This window comes from Pseudophryne corroboree, unplaced genomic scaffold (genome assembly GCF_028390025.1).
Source record: "Pseudophryne corroboree isolate aPseCor3 unplaced genomic scaffold, aPseCor3.hap2 scaffold_149, whole genome shotgun sequence".
Taxonomy (NCBI): Eukaryota; Metazoa; Chordata; class Amphibia; order Anura; family Myobatrachidae; genus Pseudophryne; species Pseudophryne corroboree.
Window position 1 is genome coordinate 362,245 of NW_026968120.1, and position 18,235 is coordinate 380,479.

At 43.8% G+C, this 18,235-nt stretch overlaps 12 non-coding genes and 1 pseudogene across 12 annotated transcripts; all 13 read right to left on the reverse strand.

Moving 5' to 3' along the window:
• Positions 1–1,236: 1,236 nt before the first annotated feature.
• On the reverse strand, positions 1,237–1,400 carry LOC134998614 (U1 spliceosomal RNA). Its single transcript, XR_010200795.1, has one exon. It is a non-coding gene; the product is annotated as a U1 spliceosomal RNA (small nuclear RNA).
• Positions 1,401–1,552: 152 nt separating this feature from the next.
• LOC134999041 (U1 spliceosomal RNA) lies at positions 1,553–1,716 on the reverse strand. Its single transcript, XR_010201200.1, has one exon. It is a non-coding gene; the product is annotated as a U1 spliceosomal RNA (small nuclear RNA).
• Positions 1,717–2,386: 670 nt separating this feature from the next.
• Positions 2,387–2,550, reverse strand: LOC134998427 (U1 spliceosomal RNA). The gene has a single exon (XR_010200690.1). It is a non-coding gene; the product is annotated as a U1 spliceosomal RNA (small nuclear RNA).
• An 835-nt stretch (positions 2,551–3,385) lies between these two features.
• Positions 3,386–3,521, reverse strand: LOC134998441 (U1 spliceosomal RNA; annotated as a pseudogene).
• A 152-nt stretch (positions 3,522–3,673) lies between these two features.
• On the reverse strand, positions 3,674–3,837 carry LOC134998429 (U1 spliceosomal RNA). The gene has a single exon (XR_010200692.1). It is a non-coding gene; the product is annotated as a U1 spliceosomal RNA (small nuclear RNA).
• Positions 3,838–4,511: 674 nt separating this feature from the next.
• On the reverse strand, positions 4,512–4,674 carry LOC134999170 (U1 spliceosomal RNA). Its single transcript, XR_010201331.1, has one exon. It is a non-coding gene; the product is annotated as a U1 spliceosomal RNA (small nuclear RNA).
• Positions 4,675–4,826: 152 nt separating this feature from the next.
• On the reverse strand, positions 4,827–4,990 carry LOC134998919 (U1 spliceosomal RNA). The gene has a single exon (XR_010201082.1). It is a non-coding gene; the product is annotated as a U1 spliceosomal RNA (small nuclear RNA).
• Positions 4,991–5,664: 674 nt separating this feature from the next.
• LOC134999116 (U1 spliceosomal RNA) lies at positions 5,665–5,827 on the reverse strand. Its single transcript, XR_010201278.1, has one exon. It is a non-coding gene; the product is annotated as a U1 spliceosomal RNA (small nuclear RNA).
• A 152-nt stretch (positions 5,828–5,979) lies between these two features.
• LOC134998815 (U1 spliceosomal RNA) lies at positions 5,980–6,143 on the reverse strand. Its single transcript, XR_010200983.1, has one exon. It is a non-coding gene; the product is annotated as a U1 spliceosomal RNA (small nuclear RNA).
• A 674-nt stretch (positions 6,144–6,817) lies between these two features.
• Positions 6,818–6,980, reverse strand: LOC134999171 (U1 spliceosomal RNA). Its single transcript, XR_010201332.1, has one exon. It is a non-coding gene; the product is annotated as a U1 spliceosomal RNA (small nuclear RNA).
• Positions 6,981–7,132: 152 nt separating this feature from the next.
• Positions 7,133–7,296, reverse strand: LOC134998920 (U1 spliceosomal RNA). Its single transcript, XR_010201083.1, has one exon. It is a non-coding gene; the product is annotated as a U1 spliceosomal RNA (small nuclear RNA).
• A 674-nt stretch (positions 7,297–7,970) lies between these two features.
• LOC134999117 (U1 spliceosomal RNA) lies at positions 7,971–8,133 on the reverse strand. Its single transcript, XR_010201279.1, has one exon. It is a non-coding gene; the product is annotated as a U1 spliceosomal RNA (small nuclear RNA).
• Positions 8,134–8,285: 152 nt separating this feature from the next.
• On the reverse strand, positions 8,286–8,449 carry LOC134998816 (U1 spliceosomal RNA). Its single transcript, XR_010200984.1, has one exon. It is a non-coding gene; the product is annotated as a U1 spliceosomal RNA (small nuclear RNA).
• Positions 8,450–18,235: the final 9,786 nt, after the last annotated feature.

The following is an 18,235-nucleotide window of genomic DNA, read 5'->3' on the forward strand; positions in this document are numbered from 1 at the left end:
TCTCCGAGAACCGAATTCCCCACGAACTCCACGTGGTTTACACTGGTCCGAGGCAGGCTCGGTTGTTCCCGCCTGACTCGGAAAACCTGAACAAGGGAAAATGTCATCATCCCGCTGTCGGATTCTTGCGAGATTCGGATTCCATATAAAGAGCTGCGCGTTGCTGCCATTTTTACTCGTGCATTGAAGAGAGAGCGGAGAGGACGTGGCTATGTTCTCTCAGTGGAAATCTCAATATCAGTGCTCAGTATCAGTGGTTACTTATTGCTGCTCAGTAATACTAGTAGTGTGTCTCTCCTGCTCAGTGTATGTTCTCAGTAGTATCCTCATCAGTGCTCAGTATCACTGCTCATTGTCTTGTGCTGCATTGTGGTGCTCAGCATACTACAGTACATTACTAATAGTCCAGTGCTGCATCTTGCTGCTCAGTGTCAGTTCTAGTATCCTCATCAGTGCTCACTATCACTGCTCATTGCATTGTGGTGTTCTGTATACTACAGTAACATAGTAATATAGTATATATAGAGGAGCGGGTTCGGTTCTCCGAGAACCGAATTCCCGACGAACTCCACGTGGTTTACACTGGTCCGTGGCAGGCTCGGTTGTTCCCGCCTGACTCGGAAAACCTGAACAAGGGAAAATGTCATCATCCCGCTGTCGGATTCTCGCGAGATTCGGATTCCATATAAAGAGCTGCGCGTTGCCGCCATTTTTACTCGTGCATTGAAGAGAGAGCGGAGAGGACGTGGCTATGTTCTCTCAGTGGAAATCTCAATATCAGTGCCCAGTATCAGTGGTTACTTATTGCTGCTCAGTAATACTAGTAGTGTGTCTCTCCTGCTCAGTGTCAGTTCTCAGTAGTATCCTCATCAGTGCTCAGTATCACTGCTCATTGTCTTGTGCTGCATTGTGGTGCTCAGCATACAACAGTACATTACTAATAGTCCAGTGCTGCATCTTGCTGCTCATGTTGGCTATGCCCCAGCCCCTGAAGCATTCAAGCTGATTTCTTGCAGCAGCTGGGCACTGTAACAGCTCCAGAGCTGCTCTGTAAGGCAAGTAAAAGGGTGTTGGCCCTGCAGCACTACCTGTAGTTTGCATTGTGCGTTGGAAGGCACAAAGTAAGCAGACAGGAGAAGTCAGGAGAGTGCACAAGGGCATAGAAGGCAGGGGCTCAAGAAAAGAGAAGTGGAAACAGACAGCAAACTAGGCTGGAGAGAGACCTGAGACAAAGAGATCTGAATTATACGAGTAGCCGACCAGAGGAAACACAAATTATGCAGTCAAGTGTCCCACATTTGGGGAAATCGTCGGAGCAGCACACCCAGAGTGCAATGGGTGAGCCTTGCCCTGGTAGAAGCACCTTCCTGATCATAGTATCTCACTTGGCAGGTAAGTAGGAGTTGGGCTTGAGCTGGGGAGGGTCGCTGCTCGGGCACCCCCCTGTCAAGTGAAGGAGATCCAACTGAGGCAGCACAAGGAAACTCTCAAAAAAAGAACAAGGCTAGAGGAAGATCTGAGACAAAGAAATCTGACTTTTACCAGAGCTGACCAGAGGAAAGCACAAACACAGTCCCCCACTACCACAAATAATGCAGTCGAGTTTCCCACATTTGGGGAAATCACAGGGGTCAGCATACCCAGAATGCAATGAATGAACCTCACCCTGGGAGAACAATCTTCATGACCATGGTATCTCCTATGCAAAATAAGTATGATTTGGGATAGGGCTGGGGAGGGCCGCTGCTCAGGCACATCTCTTTCAAGTAAAGGAGATTCAACTGAGGCAGCACAAGGGAACTCTCATCTGGGGACAACAACTGCAGGGAGAACACATATTTTCAGATGAACATGGGAGAGCTGAAGGCTGCCTAATACTGAAGCACCCCAAACAACAAACCAAATGCAACAACTAGTACAAGCATTCCTGGGGGAAGGTCTGCAGAAGACGGATTTGCATACGGTGATGTCATCCAAGCAGTGGGCCAAAGTTGGCTGGAACCCTCATCTGCATATGAAAAGAGAAAAGGGGTATGCAGGGCATGGCGGCCTTTTGCGGCGCTTGGATGACCCTTAGTTCGCATTAAACACCTCCACCCTCCGTCGGTGTGGGGCTCATGTTGGCTATGCCCCAGCCCCTGAAGCATTCAAGCTGATTTCTTGCAGCAGCTGGGCACTGTAACAGCTCCAGAGCTGCTCTGAAAGGCAAGTAAAAGGGTGTGGGCCCTGCAGCACTACCTGTAGTTTGCATTGTGCGTTGGAAGGCACAAAGTAAGCAGACAGGAGAAGTCAGGAGAGTGCACAAGGGCATAGAAGGCAGCGGCTCAAGAAAAGAGAAGTGGAAACAGACAGCAAACTAGGCTGGAGAGAGACCTGAGACAAAGAGATCTGAATTATACGAGTAGCCGACTAGAGGAAACACAAATTATGCAGTCAAGTGTCCCACATTTGGGGAAATCGTAGGAGCAGCACACCCAGAGTGCAATGGGTGAGCCTTGCCCTGGGAGAAGCACCTTCCTGATCATAGTATCTCACCTGGCAGGTAAGTAGGAGTTGGGCTAGAGATGGGGAGGGTCGCTGCTCGGGCACCCCCCTGTCAAGTGAAGTTCTGCAGAAGACGGATTTGCATACGGTGATGTCATCCAAGCAGTGGGTCAAAGTTGGCTTCAACCCTCATCTGCATATGAAAAGAGAAAAGGGGCGTGCAGGGCATGGCGGCCTTTTGCGGTGCTTGGATGACCCCTAGTTCGCATTAAACACCTCCACCCTCCTTTGGTGTGGGGCTCATGTTGGCCATGCCCCATCCCCTGAAGATGAACATGGGAGGGCAGAAGGCTGCCTAATACTGAAGCACCCCCAAACAACAAACCAAATGCAACAACTAGTGCAAGCATTCCTGGGGGAAGGCCTGCCGCAGATGGATTTGCATATGGTGATGTCATCCAAGCAGTGGGTCAAAGTTGGCTTCAACCCTCGTCTGCATATGAAAAGAGAAAAGGGGCGTGCAGGGCATGGTGGCCTTTTGCGGCGCTTGGCTGACCCCTAGTTTGCATTAAACACCTCCACCCTCCTTTGGTGTGGGGCTCATGTTGGCTATGCCCCATCCCCTGAAGCATTCAAGCTGATTTCTTGCAGCAGCTGGGCACTGTAACAGCTCCAGAGCTGCTCTGTAAGGCAAGTAAAAGGGTGTGGGCCCTGCAGCACTACCTGTAGTTTGCATTGTGCATTGGAAGGCACAAAGTAAGCAGACGGGAGGAGAAGTCAGGATAGTGCACAAGGGTATAGAAGGGAGCGGCTGAAGAAAAGAGAAGTGGAAACAGACAGCAAACTAGGCTGGAGAGAGACCTGAGACAAAGAGATCTGAATTATACGAGAGCCGACGAGGGGAAACACAAATTATGCAGTCAAGTTTCCCACATTTGGGGAAATCGCAGGAGCAGCACACCCAGAGTGCAATGGTTGAGCCTTGCCCTGGGAGAAGCACCTTCATGATCATAGTATCTCACCTGGCAGGTAAGTAGGAGTTGGGCTAGAGCTGGGGAGGGTCGCTGCTCGGGTTCCCCCCTGTGAAGTGAAGGAGATCCAACTGAGGCAGCACCAGGGAACTCTCGAAAGAAGAACAAGGCTAGAGGAAGATCTGAGACAAAGAAATCTGACTTTTACCAGAGCTGACCAGAGGAAAGCACAAACACAGTCCCCCACTACCACAAATAATGCAGTCGAGTTTCCCACATTTGGGAAAATCACAGGGGTCAGCATACCCAGAATGCAATGAATGAACCTCACCCTGGGAGAACAATCTTCATGACCATGGTATCTCCTATGCAAAATAAGTATGATTTGGGATAGGGCTGGTGAGGGCAGCTGCTCAGGCACATCTCTGTCAAGTAAAGGAGATTCAACTGAGGCAGCACAAGTGAACTCTCATCTGGGGACAACAACTGCAGGGAGACCACATCTTTTCAGATGAACATGGGAGGGCGGAAGGCTGCCTAATACTGAAGCACCATCAAATATCAAACCATATGCAACAACTAGTACAAGCACTCCTGGGGGAAGGTCTGCAGCAGACGGATTTGCATACGGTGATGTTATCCAAGCAGTGGGCCAAAGTTGACTGGAACCCTCATCTGCATATGAAAAGAGAAAAGGGGCATGCAGGGCATGGCGGCCTTTTGCAGTGCTTGGATGACCCCTAGTTCGCATTAAACACCTCCCCCCTCCTTTGGTGTGGGGCTCATGTTGGCCATGCCCCATCCCCTGAAGCATTCAAGCTGATTTCTTGCAGCAGCTGGGCACTGTAACAGCTCCAGAGCTGCTCTGTAAGGCAAGTAAAAGGGTGTGGGCCCTGCAGCACTACCTGTAGTTTGCATTGTGCATTGGAAGGCACAAAGTAAGCAGACGGGAGGAGAAGTCAGGATAGTGCACAAGGGTATAGAAGGGAGCGGCTGAAGAAAAGAGAAGTGGAAACAGACAGCAAACTAGGCTGGAGAGAGACCTGAGACAAATAGATCTGAATTATACGAGAGCCGACCAGGGGAAACACAAATTATGCAGTCAAGTTTCCCACATTTGGGGAAATCGCAGGGGCAGCACACCCAGAGTGCAATGGGTGAGCCTTGCCCTGGGAGAAGCACCTTCATGATCATAGTATCTCACCTGGCAGGTAAGTAGGAGTTGGGCTAGAGCTGGGGAGGGTCGCTGCTCGGGTACCCCCCTGTCAAGTGAAGGAGATCCAACTGAGGCAGCACAATGGAACTCTCGAAAGAAGAACAAGGCTAGAGGAAAATCTGAGACAAAGAAATCTGACTTTTACCAGAGCTGACCAGAGGAAAGCACAAACACAGTCCCCCACTACCACAAATAATGCAGTCAAGTTTCCCACATTTGGGGAAATCACAGGGGTCAGCATACCCAAAATGCAATGAATGAACCTCACCCTGGGAGAACAATCTTCATGACCATGGTATATCCTATGCAAAATAAGTATGATTTGGAATAGGGCTGGGGAGGGCCGCTGCTCATGCACATCTCTGTCAAGTAAAGGAGATTCAACTGAGGCAGCACAAGGGAACTCTCATCTGGGGACAACAACTGCAGGGAGAACACATATTTTCAGATGAACATGGGAGGGCAGAAGGCTGCCTAATACTGAAGCACCCCCAAACAACAAACCAAATGCAACAACTAGTGCAAGCATTCCTGGGGGAAGTTCTGCAGAAGACGGATTTGCATACGGTGATGTCATCCAAGCAGTGGGTCAAAGTTGGCTTCAACCCTCATCTGCATATGAAAAGAGAAAAGGGGCGTGCAGGGCATGGCGGCCTTTTGCGGTGCTTGGATGACCCCTAGTTCGCATTAAACACCTCCACCCTCCTTTGGTGTGGGGCTCATGTTGGCCATGCCCCATCCCCTGAAGCATTCAAGCTGATTTCTTGCAGCAGCTGGGCACTGTAACAGCTCCAGAGCTGCTCTGTAAGGCAAGTAAAAGGGTGTGGGCCCTGCAGCACTACCTGTAGTTTGCATTGTGCATTGGAAGGCACAAAGTAAGCAGACGGGAGGAGAAGTCAGGATAGTGCACAAGGGTATAGAAGGGAGCGGTTGAAGAAAAGAGAAGTGGAAACAGACAGCAAACTAGGCTGGAGAGAGACCTGAGACAAAGAGATCTGAATTATACGAGAGCCGACCAGGGGAAACACAAATTATGCAGTCAAGTTTCCCACATTTGGGGAAATCGCAGGGGCAGCACACCCAGAGTGCAATGGGTGAGCCTTGCCCTGGGAGAAGCACCTTCATGATCATAGTATCTCACCTGGCAGGTAAGTAGGAGTTGGGCTAGAGCTGGGGAGGGTCGCTGTTCGGGCACCCCCCTGTCAAGTGAAAGAGATCCAACTGAGGCAGCACAAGGGAACTCTCGAAAGAAGAACAAGGCTAGAGGAAGATCTGAGACAAAGAAATCTGACTTTTACCAGAGCTGACCAGAGGAAAGCACAAACACAGTCCCCCACTACCACAAATAATGCAGTCGAGTTTCCCACATTTGGGAAAATCACAGGGGTCAGCATACCCAGAATGCAATGAATGAACCTCACCCTTGGAGAACAATCTTCATGACCATGGTATCTCCTATGCAAAATAAGTATGATTTGGGATAGGGCTGGTGAGGGCAGCTGCTCAGGCACATCTCTGTCAAGTAAAGGAGATTCAACTGAGGCAGCACAAGTGAACTCTCATCTGGGGACAACAACTGCAGGGAGACCACATCTTTTCAGATGAACATGGGAGGGCGGAAGGCTGCCTAATACTGAAGCACCATCAAATATCAAACCATATGCAACAACTAGTACAAGCACTCCTGGGGGAAGGTCTGCAGCAGACGGATTTGCATACGGTGATGTTATCCAAGCAGTGGGCCAAAGTTGACTGGAACCCTCATCTGCATATGAAAAGAGAAAAGGGGCATGCAGGGCATGGCGGCCTTTTGCAGTGCTTGGATGACCCCTAGTTCGCATTAAACACCTCCCCCCTCCTTTGGTGTGGGGCTCATGTTGGCCATGCCCCATCCCCTGAAGCATTCAAGCTGATTTCTTGCAGCAGCTGGGCACTGTAACAGCTCCAGAGCTGCTCTGTAAGGCAAGTAAAAGGGTGTGGGCCCTGCAGCACTACCTGTAGTTTGCATTGTGCATTGGAAGGCACAAAGTAAGCAGACGGGAGGAGAAGTCAGGATAGTGCACAAGGGTATAGAAGGGAGCGGCTGAAGAAAAGAGAAGTGGAAACAGACAGCAAACTAGGCTGGAGAGAGACCTGAGACAAATAGATCTGAATTATACGAGAGCCGACCAGGGGAAACACAAATTATGCAGTCAAGTTTCCCACATTTGGGGAAATCGCAGGGGCAGCACACCCAGAGTGCAATGGGTGAGCCTTGCCCTGGGAGAAGCACCTTCATGATCATAGTATCTCACCTGGCAGGTAAGTAGGAGTTGGGCTAGAGCTGGGGAGGGTCGCTGCTCGGGTACCCCCCTGTCAAGTGAAGGAGATCCAACTGAGGCAGCACAATGGAACTCTCGAAAGAAGAACAAGGCTAGAGGAAAATCTGAGACAAAGAAATCTGACTTTTACCAGAGCTGACCAGAGGAAAGCACAAACACAGTCCCCCACTACCACAAATAATGCAGTCAAGTTTCCCACATTTGGGGAAATCACAGGGGTCAGCATACCCAAAATGCAATGAATGAACCTCACCCTGGGAGAACAATCTTCATGACCATGGTATATCCTATGCAAAATAAGTATGATTTGGAATAGGGCTGGGGAGGGCCGCTGCTCATGCACATCTCTGTCAAGTAAAGGAGATTCAACTGAGGCAGCACAAGGGAACTCTCATCTGGGGACAACAACTGCAGGGAGAACACATATTTTCAGATGAACATGGGAGGGCAGAAGGCTGCCTAATACTGAAGCACCCCCAAACAACAAACCAAATGCAACAACTAGTGCAAGCATTCCTGGGGGAAGTTCTGCAGAAGACGGATTTGCATACGGTGATGTCATCCAAGCAGTGGGTCAAAGTTGGCTTCAACCCTCATCTGCATATGAAAAGAGAAAAGGGGCGTGCAGGGCATGGCGGCCTTTTGCGGTGCTTGGATGACCCCTAGTTCGCATTAAACACCTCCACCCTCCTTTGGTGTGGGGCTCATGTTGGCCATGCCCCATCCCCTGAAGCATTCAAGCTGATTTCTTGCAGCAGCTGGGCACTGTAACAGCTCCAGAGCTGCTCTGTAAGGCAAGTAAAAGGGTGTGGGCCCTGCAGCACTACCTGTAGTTTGCATTGTGCATTGGAAGGCACAAAGTAAGCAGACGGGAGGAGAAGTCAGGATAGTGCACAAGGGTATAGAAGGGAGCGGTTGAAGAAAAGAGAAGTGGAAACAGACAGCAAACTAGGCTGGAGAGAGACCTGAGACAAAGAGATCTGAATTATACGAGAGCCGACCAGGGGAAACACAAATTATGCAGTCAAGTTTCCCACATTTGGGGAAATCGCAGGGGCAGCACACCCAGAGTGCAATGGGTGAGCCTTGCCCTGGGAGAAGCACCTTCATGATCATAGTATCTCACCTGGCAGGTAAGTAGGAGTTGGGCTAGAGCTGGGGAGGGTCGCTGTTCGGGCACCCCCCTGTCAAGTGAAAGAGATCCAACTGAGGCAGCACAAGGGAACTCTCGAAAGAAGAACAAGGCTAGAGGAAGATCTGAGACAAAGAAATCTGACTTTTACCAGAGCTGACCAGAGGAAAGCACAAACACAGTCCCCCACTACCACAAATAATGCAGTCGAGTTTCCCACATTTGGGAAAATCACAGGGGTCAGCATACCCAGAATGCAATGAATGAACCTCACCCTTGGAGAACAATCTTCATGACCATGGTATCTCCTATGCAAAATAAGTATGATTTGGGATAGGGCTGGTGAGGGCAGCTGCTCAGGCACATCTCTGTCAAGTAAAGGAGATTCAACTGAGGCAGCACAAGTGAACTCTCATCTGGGGACAACAACTGCAGGGAGACCACATCTTTTCAGATGAACATGGGAGGGCGGAAGGCTGCCTAATACTGAAGCACCATCAAATATCAAACCATATGCAACAACTAGTACAAGCACTCCTGGGGGAAGGTCTGCAGCAGACGGATTTGCATACGGTGATGTTATCCAAGCAGTGGGCCAAAGTTGACTGGAACCCTCATCTGCATATGAAAAGAGAAAAGGGGCATGCAGGGCATGGCGGCCTTTTGCAGTGCTTGGATGACCCCTAGTTCGCATTAAACACCTCCCCCCTCCTTTGGTGTGGGGCTCATGTTGGCCATGCCCCATCCCCTGAAGCATTCAAGCTGATTTCTTGCAGCAGCTGGGCACTGTAACAGCTCCAGAGCTGCTCTGTAAGGCAAGTAAAAGGGTGTGGGCCCTGCAGCACTACCTGTAGTTTGCATTCTAGTGTCTTTCGTTTGGGAGAAAAATGCAAAGGTACAATACAGCTTTTCCTTGCCGATATCTCTCTTTTGCAAAGAGCTAGGCATTGGAAAATTCAGGGCTATACCGTGTAGATGAAGCACTAACAGGAGGCTTTTAAATTTTCATTCTAGTGTCTTTCGTTTGGGAGAAAAATGCAAAGGTACAATACAGCTTTTCCTTGCCAATATCTCTCTTTTGCAAAGAGCTAGGCATTGGAAAATTCAGGGCTATAACGTGTAGATGAAGCACTAACAGGAGGCTTTAAAATTTTCATTCTAGTGTCTTTCGTTTGGGAGAAAAATGCAAAAGTACAATGCAGCTTTTCCTTGCCGATATCTCTCTTTTGCAAAGAGATAGGCATTGGAAAATTCAGGGCTATAACGTGTAGATGAAGCACTAATAGGAGGCTTTAAAATTTTCATTCTAGTGTCTTTCGTTTGGGAGAAAAAAGCAAAGGTACAATACAGCTTTTCCTTGCCGATATCTCTCTTTTGCAAAGAGATAGGCATTGGAAAATTCAGGGCTATAACGTGTAGATGAAGCACTAACAGGAGGCTTTAAAATTTTCATTCTAGTGTCTTTCGTTTGGAAGAAAAATGCAAAGGTACAATACAGCTTTTCCTTGCCGATATCTCTCTTTTGCAAAGAGCTAGGCATTGGAAAATTCAGGGCTATAACGTGTAGATGAAGCACTAACAGTAGGCTTTAAAATTTTCATTCTAGTGTATTTCGTTTGGGAGAGAAATGCAAAGGTACAATACAGCTTTTCCTTGCCAATATCTCTCTTTTGCAAAGAGCTAGGCATTGGAAAATTCAGGGCTATAACGTGTAGATGAAGCACTAACAGGAGGCTTTAAAATTTTCATTCTAGTGTCTTTCGTTTGGGAGAAAAATGCAAAAGTACAATGCAGCTTTTCCTTGCCGATATCTCTCTTTTGCAAAGAGATAGGCATTGGAAAATGCAGGGCTATAACGTGTAGATGAAGCACTAACAGGAGGCTTTAAAATTTTCATTCTAGTGTCTTTCGTTTGGGAGAAAAATGCAAAGGTACAATACAGCATTTCCTTGCCGATATCTCTCTTTTGCAAAGAGATAGGCATTGGAAAATTCAGGGCTATAACGTGTAGATGAAGCACTAACAGGAGGCTTTAAAATTTTCATTCTAGTGTCTTTCGTTTGGGAGAAAAATGCAAAGGTACAATACAGCTTTTCCTTGCCGATATCTCTCTTTTGCAAAGAGATAGGCATTGGAAAATTCAGGGCTATAACGTGTAGATGAAGCACTAACAGGAGGCTTTAACATTTTCATTCTAGTGTACTTCGTTTGGGAGAAAAATGCAAAGGTACAATACAGCTTTTCCTTGCCGATATCTCTCTTTTGCAAAGAGATAGGCATTGGAAAATTCAGGGCTATAACGTGTAGATGAAGCACTAAAAGGAGGCTTTAAAATTTTCATTCTAGTGTCTTTCGTTTGGGAGAAAAATGTAAAAGTACAATGCAGCTTTTCCTTGCCGATATCTCTCTTTTGCAAAGAGATAGGCATTGGAAAATTCAGGGCTATAACGTGTAGATGAAGCACTAACAGGAGGCTTTAAAATTTTCATTCTAGTGTCTTTCGTTTGGGAGAAAAATGTAAAAGTACAATGCAGCTTTTCCTTGCCGATATCTCTCTTTTGCAAAGAGCTAGGCATTAGAAAATTCAGGGCTATAACGTGTAGATGAAGCACTAATAGGAGGCTTTAAAATTTTCATTCTAGTGTCCTTCGTTTGGGAGAAAAATGCAAAGGTACAATACAGCTTTTCCTTGCCAATATCTCTCTTTTGCAAAGAGCTAGGCATTGGAAAATTCAGGGCTATAACGTGTAGATGAAGCACTAACAGGAGGCTTTAAAATTTTCATTCTAGTGTCTTTCGTTTGGGAGAAAAATGCAAAGGTACAATACAGCTTTTCCTTGCCAATATCTCTCTTTTGCAAAGAGCTAGGCATTGGAAAATTCAGGGCAATAACGTGTAGATGAAGCACTAACAGGAGGCTTTAAAATTTTCATTCTAGTGTCTTTCGTTTGGGAGAAAAATGCAAAAGTACAATGCAGCTTTTCCTTGCCGATATCTCTCTTTTGCAAAGAGATAGGCATTGGAAAATGCAGGGCTATAACGTGTAGATGAAGCACTAACAGGAGGCTTTAAAATTTTCATTCTAGTGTCTTTCGTTTGGGAGAAAAATGCAAAGGTACAATACAGCATTTCCTTGCCGATATCTCTCTTTTGCAAAGAGATAGGCATTGGAAAATTCAGGGCTATAACGTTTAGATGAAGCACTAACAGGAGGCTTTAAAATTTTCATTCTAGTGTCTTTCGTTTGGGAGAAAAATGCAAAGGTACAATACAGCTTTTCCTTGCCGATATCTCTCTTTTGCAAAGAGCTAGGCATTGGAAAATTCAGGGCTATACCGCGTACATGAAGCACTAACAGGAGGCTTTTAAATTTTCATTCTAGTGTCTTTCGTTTGGGAGAAAAATGCAAAGGTACAATACAGCTTTTCCTTGCCAATATCTCTCTTTTGCAAAGAGCTAGGCATTGGAAAATTCAGGGCTATAACGTGTAGATGAAGCACTAACAGGAGGCTTTAAAATTTTCATTCTAGTGTCTTTCGTTTGGGAGAAAAATGCAAAAGTACAATGCAGCTTTTCCTTGCCGATATCTCTCTTTTGCAAAGAGATAGGCATTGGAAAATTCAGGGCTATAACGTGTAGATGAAGCACTAATAGGAGGCTTTAAAATTTTCATTCTAGTGTCTTTCGTTTGGGAGAAAAAAGCAAAGGTACAATACAGCTTTTCCTTGCCGATATCTCTCTTTTGCAAAGAGATAGGCATTGGAAAATTCAGGGCTATAACGTGTAGATGAAGCACTAACAGGAGGCTTTAAAATTTTCATTCTAGTGTCTTTCGTTTGGGAGAAAAATGCAAAGGTACAATACAGCTTTTCCTTGCCGATATCTCTCTTTTGCAAAGAGCTAGGCATTGGAAAATTCAGGGCTATAACGTGTAGATGAAGCACTAACAGTAGGCTTTAAAATTTTCATTCTAGTGTCTTTCGTTTGGGAGAAAAATGCAAAGGTACAATACAGCTTTTCCTTGCCGATATCTCTCTTTTGCAAAGAAATAGGCATTGGAAAATTCAGGGCTATAACGTGTAGATGAAGCACTAACAGGAGGCTTTAAAATTTTCATTCTAGTGTCCTTCGTTTGGGAGAAAAATGCAAAGGTACAATACAGCTTTTCCTTGCCGATATCTCTCTTTTGCAAAGAGATAGGCATTGGAAAATTCAGGGCTATATCGTGTAGATGAAGCACTAACAGGAGGCTTTAAAATTTTCATTCTAGTGTCTTTCGTTTGGGAGAAAAATGCAAAGGTACAATACAGCTTTTCCTTGCCAATATCTCTCTTTTGCAAAGAGCTAGGCATTGGAAAATTCAGGGCTATAACGTGTAGATGAAGCACTAACAGGAGGCTTTAAAATTTTCATTCTAGTGTCTTTCGTTTGGGAGAAAAATGCAAAAGTACAATGCAGCTTTTCCTTGCCGATATCTCTCTTTTGCAAAGAGATAGGCATTGGAAAATGCAGGGCTATAACGTGTAGATGAAGCACTAACAGGAGGCTTTAAAATTTTCATTCTAGTGTCTTTCGTTTGGGAGAAAAATGCAAAGGTACAATACAGCATTTCCTTGCCGATATCTCTCTTTTGCAAAGAGATAGGCATTGGAAAATTCAGGGCTATAACGTGTAGATGAAGCACTAACAGGAGGCTTTAAAATTTTCATTCTAGTGTCTTTCGTTTGGGAGAAAAATGCAAAGGTACAATACAGCTTTTCCTTGCCGATATCTCTCTTTTGCAAAGAGCTAGGCATTGGAAAATTCAGGGCTATAACGTGTAGATGAAGCACTAACAGTAGGCTTTAACATTTTCATTCTAGTGTCTTTCGTTTGGGAGAAAAATGCAAAGGTACAATACAGCATTTCCTTGCCGATATCTCTCTTTTGCAAAGAGCTAGGCATTGGAAAATTCAGGGCTATAACGTGTAGATGAAGCACTAACAGTAGGCTTTAAAATTTTCATTCTAGTGTCTTTCGTTTGGGAGAAAAATGCAAAGGTACAATACAGCTTTTCCTTGCCGATATCTCTCTTTTGCAAAGAGATAGGCATTGGAAAATTCAGGGCTATAACGTGTAGATGAAGCACTAACAGGAGGCTTTAAATTTTTCATTCTAGTGTCCTTCGTTTGGGAGAAAAATGCAAAGGTACAATACAGCTTTTCCTTGCCGATATCTCTCTTTTGCAAAGAGATAGGCATTGGAAAATTCAGGGCTATAACGTATAGATGAAGCACTAACAGGAGGCTTTAAAATTTTCATTCTAGTGTCTTTCGTTTGGGAGAAAAATGCAAAAGTACAATGCAGCTTTTCCTTGCCGATATCTCTCTTTTGCAAAGAGATAGGCATTGGAAAATGCAGGGCTATAACGTGTAGATGAAGCACTAACAGGAGGCTTTAAAATTTTCATTCTAGTGTCTTTCGTTTGGGAGAAAAATGCAAAGGTACAATACAGCTTTTCCTTGCCGATATCTCTCTTTTGCAAAGAGATAGGCATTGGAAAATTCAGGGCTATAACGTGTAGATGAAGCACTAACAGGAGGCTTTAACATTTTCATTCTAGTGTACTTCGTTTGGGAGAAAAATGCAAAGGTACAATACAGCTTTTCCTTGCCGATATCTCTCTTTTGCAAAGAGATAGGCATTGGAAAATTCAGGGCTATAACGTGTAGATGAAGCACTAATAGGAGGTTTTAAAATTTTCATTCTAGTGTCCTTCGTTTGGGAGAAAAATGCAAAGGTACAATACAGCTTTTCCTTGCCGATATCTCTCTTTTGCAAAGAGATAGGCATTGGAAAATTCAGGGCTATAACGTGTAGATGAAGCACTAACAGGAGGCTTTAAAATTTTCATTCTAGTGTCTTTCGTTTGGGAGAAAAATGCAAAGGTACAATACAGCTTTTCCTTGCCGATATCTCTCTTTTGCAAAGAGCTAGGCATTGGAAAATTCAGGGCTATAACGTGTAGATGAAGCACTAACAGGAGGCTTTAAAATTTTCATTCTAGTGTCTTTCGTTTGGGAGAAAAATGCAAAGGTACAATACAGCTTTTCCTTGCCGATATCTCTCTTTTGCAAAGAGATAGGCATTGGAAAATTCAGGGCTATAACGTGTATATGAAGCACTAACAGGAGGCTTTAAAATTTTCATTCTAGTGTCTTTCGTTTGGGAGAAAAATGCAAAGGTACAATACAGCTTTTCCTTGCCGATATCTCTCTTTTGCAAAGAGATAGGCATTGGAAAATTCAGGGCTATAACGTGTAGATGAAGCACTAACAGTAGACTTTAAAATTTTCATTCTAGTGTCTTTCGTTTGGGAGAAAAATGCAAAGGTACAATACAGCTTTTCCTTGCCGATATCTCTCTTTTGCAAAGAGATAGGCATTTGAAAATTCAGGGCTATAACGTGTAGATGAAGCACTAACAGGAGGCTTTAAAATTTTCATTCTAGTGTCCTTCGTTTGGGAGAAAAATGCAAAGGTACATTACAGCTTTTCCTTGCCGATATCTCTCTTTTGCAAAGAGATAGGCATTGGAAAATTCAGGGCTATAACGTGTAGATGAAGCACTAACAGGAGGCTTTAAAATTTTCATTCTAGTGTCTTTCGTTTGGGAGAAAAATGCAAAGGTACAATACAGCTTTTCCTTGCCAATATCTCTCTTTTGCAAAGAGCTAGGCATTGGAAAATTCAGGGCTATAACGTGTAGATGAAGCACTAACAGGAGGCTTTAAAATTTTCATTCTAGTGTCTTTCGTTTGGGAGAAAAATGCAAAGGTACAATACAGCATTTCCTTGCCGATATCTCTCTTTTGCAAAGAGATAGGCATTGGAAAATTCAGGGCTATTACGTGTAGATGAAGCACTAAAAGGAGGCTTTAAAATTTTCATTCTAGTGTCTTTCGTTTGGGAGAAAAATGTAAAAGTACAATGCAGCTTTTCCTTGCCGATATCTCTCTTTTGCAAAGAGATAGGCATTGGAAAATTCAGGGCTATAACGTGTAGATGAAGCACTAACAGGAGGCTTTAAAATTTTCATTCTAGTGTCTTTCGTTTGGGAGAAAAATGCAAAGGTACAATACAGTTTTTCCTTGCCGATATCTCTCTTTTGCAAAGAGATAGGCATTGGAAAATTCAGGGCTATAACGTGTAGATGAAGCACTAATAGGAGGCTTTAAAATTTTCATTCTAGTGTCCTTCGTTTGGGAGAAAAATGCAAAGGTACAATACAGCTTTTCCTTGCCGATATCTCTCTTTTGCAAAAAGATAGGCATTGGAAAATTCAGGGCTATAACGTGTAGATGAAGCACTAACAGGAGGCTTTAAAATTTTCATTCTAGTGTCTTTCGTTTGGGAGAAAAATGCAAAGGTACAATACAGCTTTTCCTTGCCGATATCTCTCTTTTGCAAAGAGATAGGCATTGGAAAATTCAGGGCTATAACGTGTAGATGAAGCACTAACAGGAGGCTTTAAAATTTTCATTCTAGTGTCTTTCGTTTGGGAGAAAAATGCAAAGGTACAATACAGCATTTCCTTGCCGATATCTCTCTTTTGCAAAGAGATAGGCATTGGAAAATTCAGGGCTATTACGTGTAGATGAAGCACTAAAAGGAGGCTTTAAAATTTTCATTCTAGTGTCTTTCGTTTGGGAGAAAAATGTAAAAGTACAATGCAGCTTTTCCTTGCCGATATCTCTCTTTTGCAAAGAGATAGGCATTGGAAAATTCAGGGCTATAACGTGTAGATGAAGCACTAACAGGAGGCTTTAAAATTTTCATTCTAGTGTCTTTCGTTTGGGAGAAAAATGCAAAGGTACAATACAGTTTTTCCTTGCCGATATCTCTCTTTTGCAAAGAGATAGGCATTGGAAAATCAGGGCTATAACGTGTAGATGAAGCACTAATAGGAGGCTTTAAAATTTTCATTCTAGTGTCCTTCGTTTGGGAGAAAAATGCAAAGGTACAATACAGCTTTTCCTTGCCGATATCTCTCTTTTGCAAAAAGATAGGCATTGGAAAATTCAGGGCTATAACGTGTAGATGAAGCACTAACAGGAGGCTTTAAAATTTTCACTCTAGTGTCTTTCATTTGGGAGAAAAATGCAAAGGTACAATACAGCTTTTCCTTGCCGATATCTCTCTTTTGCAAAGAGATAGGCATTGGAAAATTCAGGGCTATAACGTGTAGATGAAGCACTAACAGGAGGCTTTAAAATTTTCATTCTAGTGTCTTTCGTTTGGGAGAAAAATGCAAAGGTACAATACAGCTTTTCCTTGCCGATATCTCTCTTTTGCAAAGAGATAGGCATGAGAAAATTCAGGGCTATAACGTGTATATGTAGCACTAACAGGAGGCTTTAAAATTTTCATTCTAGTGTCTTTCGTTTGGGAGAAAAATGCAAAGGTACAATACAGCTTTTCCTTGCCGATATCTCTCTTTTGCTAAGAGAGGCATTGGAAAATTCAGGGCTATAACGTGTAGATGAAGCACTAACAGGAGGCTTTAAAATTTTCATTCTAGTGTCCTTCGTTTGGGAGAAAAATGCAAAGGTACAATACAGCTTTTCCTTGCCGATATCTCTCTTTTGCAAAGAGATAGGCATTGGAAAATTCAGGGCTATAACGTGTAGATGAAGCACTAATAGGAGGCTTTAAAATTTTCATTCTAGTGTCCTTCGTTTGGGAGAAAAATGCAAAGGTACAATACAGCTTTTCCTTGCCGATATCTCTCTTTTGCAAAGAGATAGGCATTGGAAAATTCAGGGCTATAACGTGTAGATGAAGCACTAACAGGAGGCTTTAAAATTTTCATTCTAGTGTCTTTCGTTTGGGAGAAAAATGCAAAGGTACAATACAGCTTTTCCTTGCCGATATCTCTCTTTTGCAAAGAGCTAGGCATTGGAAAATTCAGGGCTATAACGTGTAGATGAAGCACTAACAGTAGACTTTAAAATTTTCATTCTAGTGTCTTTCGTTTGGGAGAAAAATGCAAAGGTACAATACAGCTTTTCCTTGCCAATATCTCTCTTTTGCAAAGAGCTAGGCATTGGAAAATTCAGGGCTATAACGTGTAGATGAAGCACTAACAGGAGGCTTTAAAATTTTCATTCTAGTGTCTTTCGTTTGGGAGAAAAATGCAAAGGTACAATACAGTTTTTCCTTGCCGATATCTCTCTTTTGCAAAGAGATAGGCATTGGAAAATTCAGGGCTATAACGTTTAGATGAAGCACTAACAGGAGGCTTTAAAATTTTCATTCTAGTGTCTTTCGTTTGGGAGAAAAATGCAAAGGTACAATACAGCTTTTCCTTGCCGATATCTCTCTTTTGCAAAGAGATAGGCATTTGAAAATTCAGGGCTATAACGTGTAGATGAAGCACTAACAGGAGGCTTTAAAATTTTCATTCTAGTGTCCTTCGTTTGGGAGAAAAATGCAAAGGTACATTACAGCTTTTCCTTGCCGATATCTCTCTTTTGCAAAGAGATAGGCATTGGAAAATTCAGGGCTATAACGTGTAGATGAAGCACTAACAGGAGGCTTTAAAATTTTCATTCTAGTGTCTTTCGTTTGGGAGAAAAATGCAAAGGTACAATACAGCTTTTCCTTGCCAATATCTCTCTTTTGCAAAGAGCTAGGCATTGGAAAATTCAGGGCTATAACGTGTAGATGAAGCACTAACAGGAGGCTTTAAAATTTTCATTCTAGTGTCTTTCGTTTGGGAGAAAAATGCAAAGGTACAACACAGCATTTCCTTGCCGATATCTCTCTTTTGCAAAGAGATAGGCATTGGAAAATTCAGGGCTATTACGTGTAGATGAAGCACTAAAAGGAGGCTTTAAAATTTTCATTCTAGTGTCTTTCGTTTGGGAGAAAAATGTAAAAGTACAATGCAGCTTTTCCTTGCCGATATCTCTCTTTTGCAAAGAGATAGGCATTGGAAAATTCAGGGCTATAACGTGTAGATGAAGCACTAACAGGAGGCTTTAACATTTTCATTCTAGTGTCTTTCGTTTGGGAGAAAAATGCAAAGGTACAATACAGTTTTTCCTTGCCGATATCTCTCTTTTGCAAAG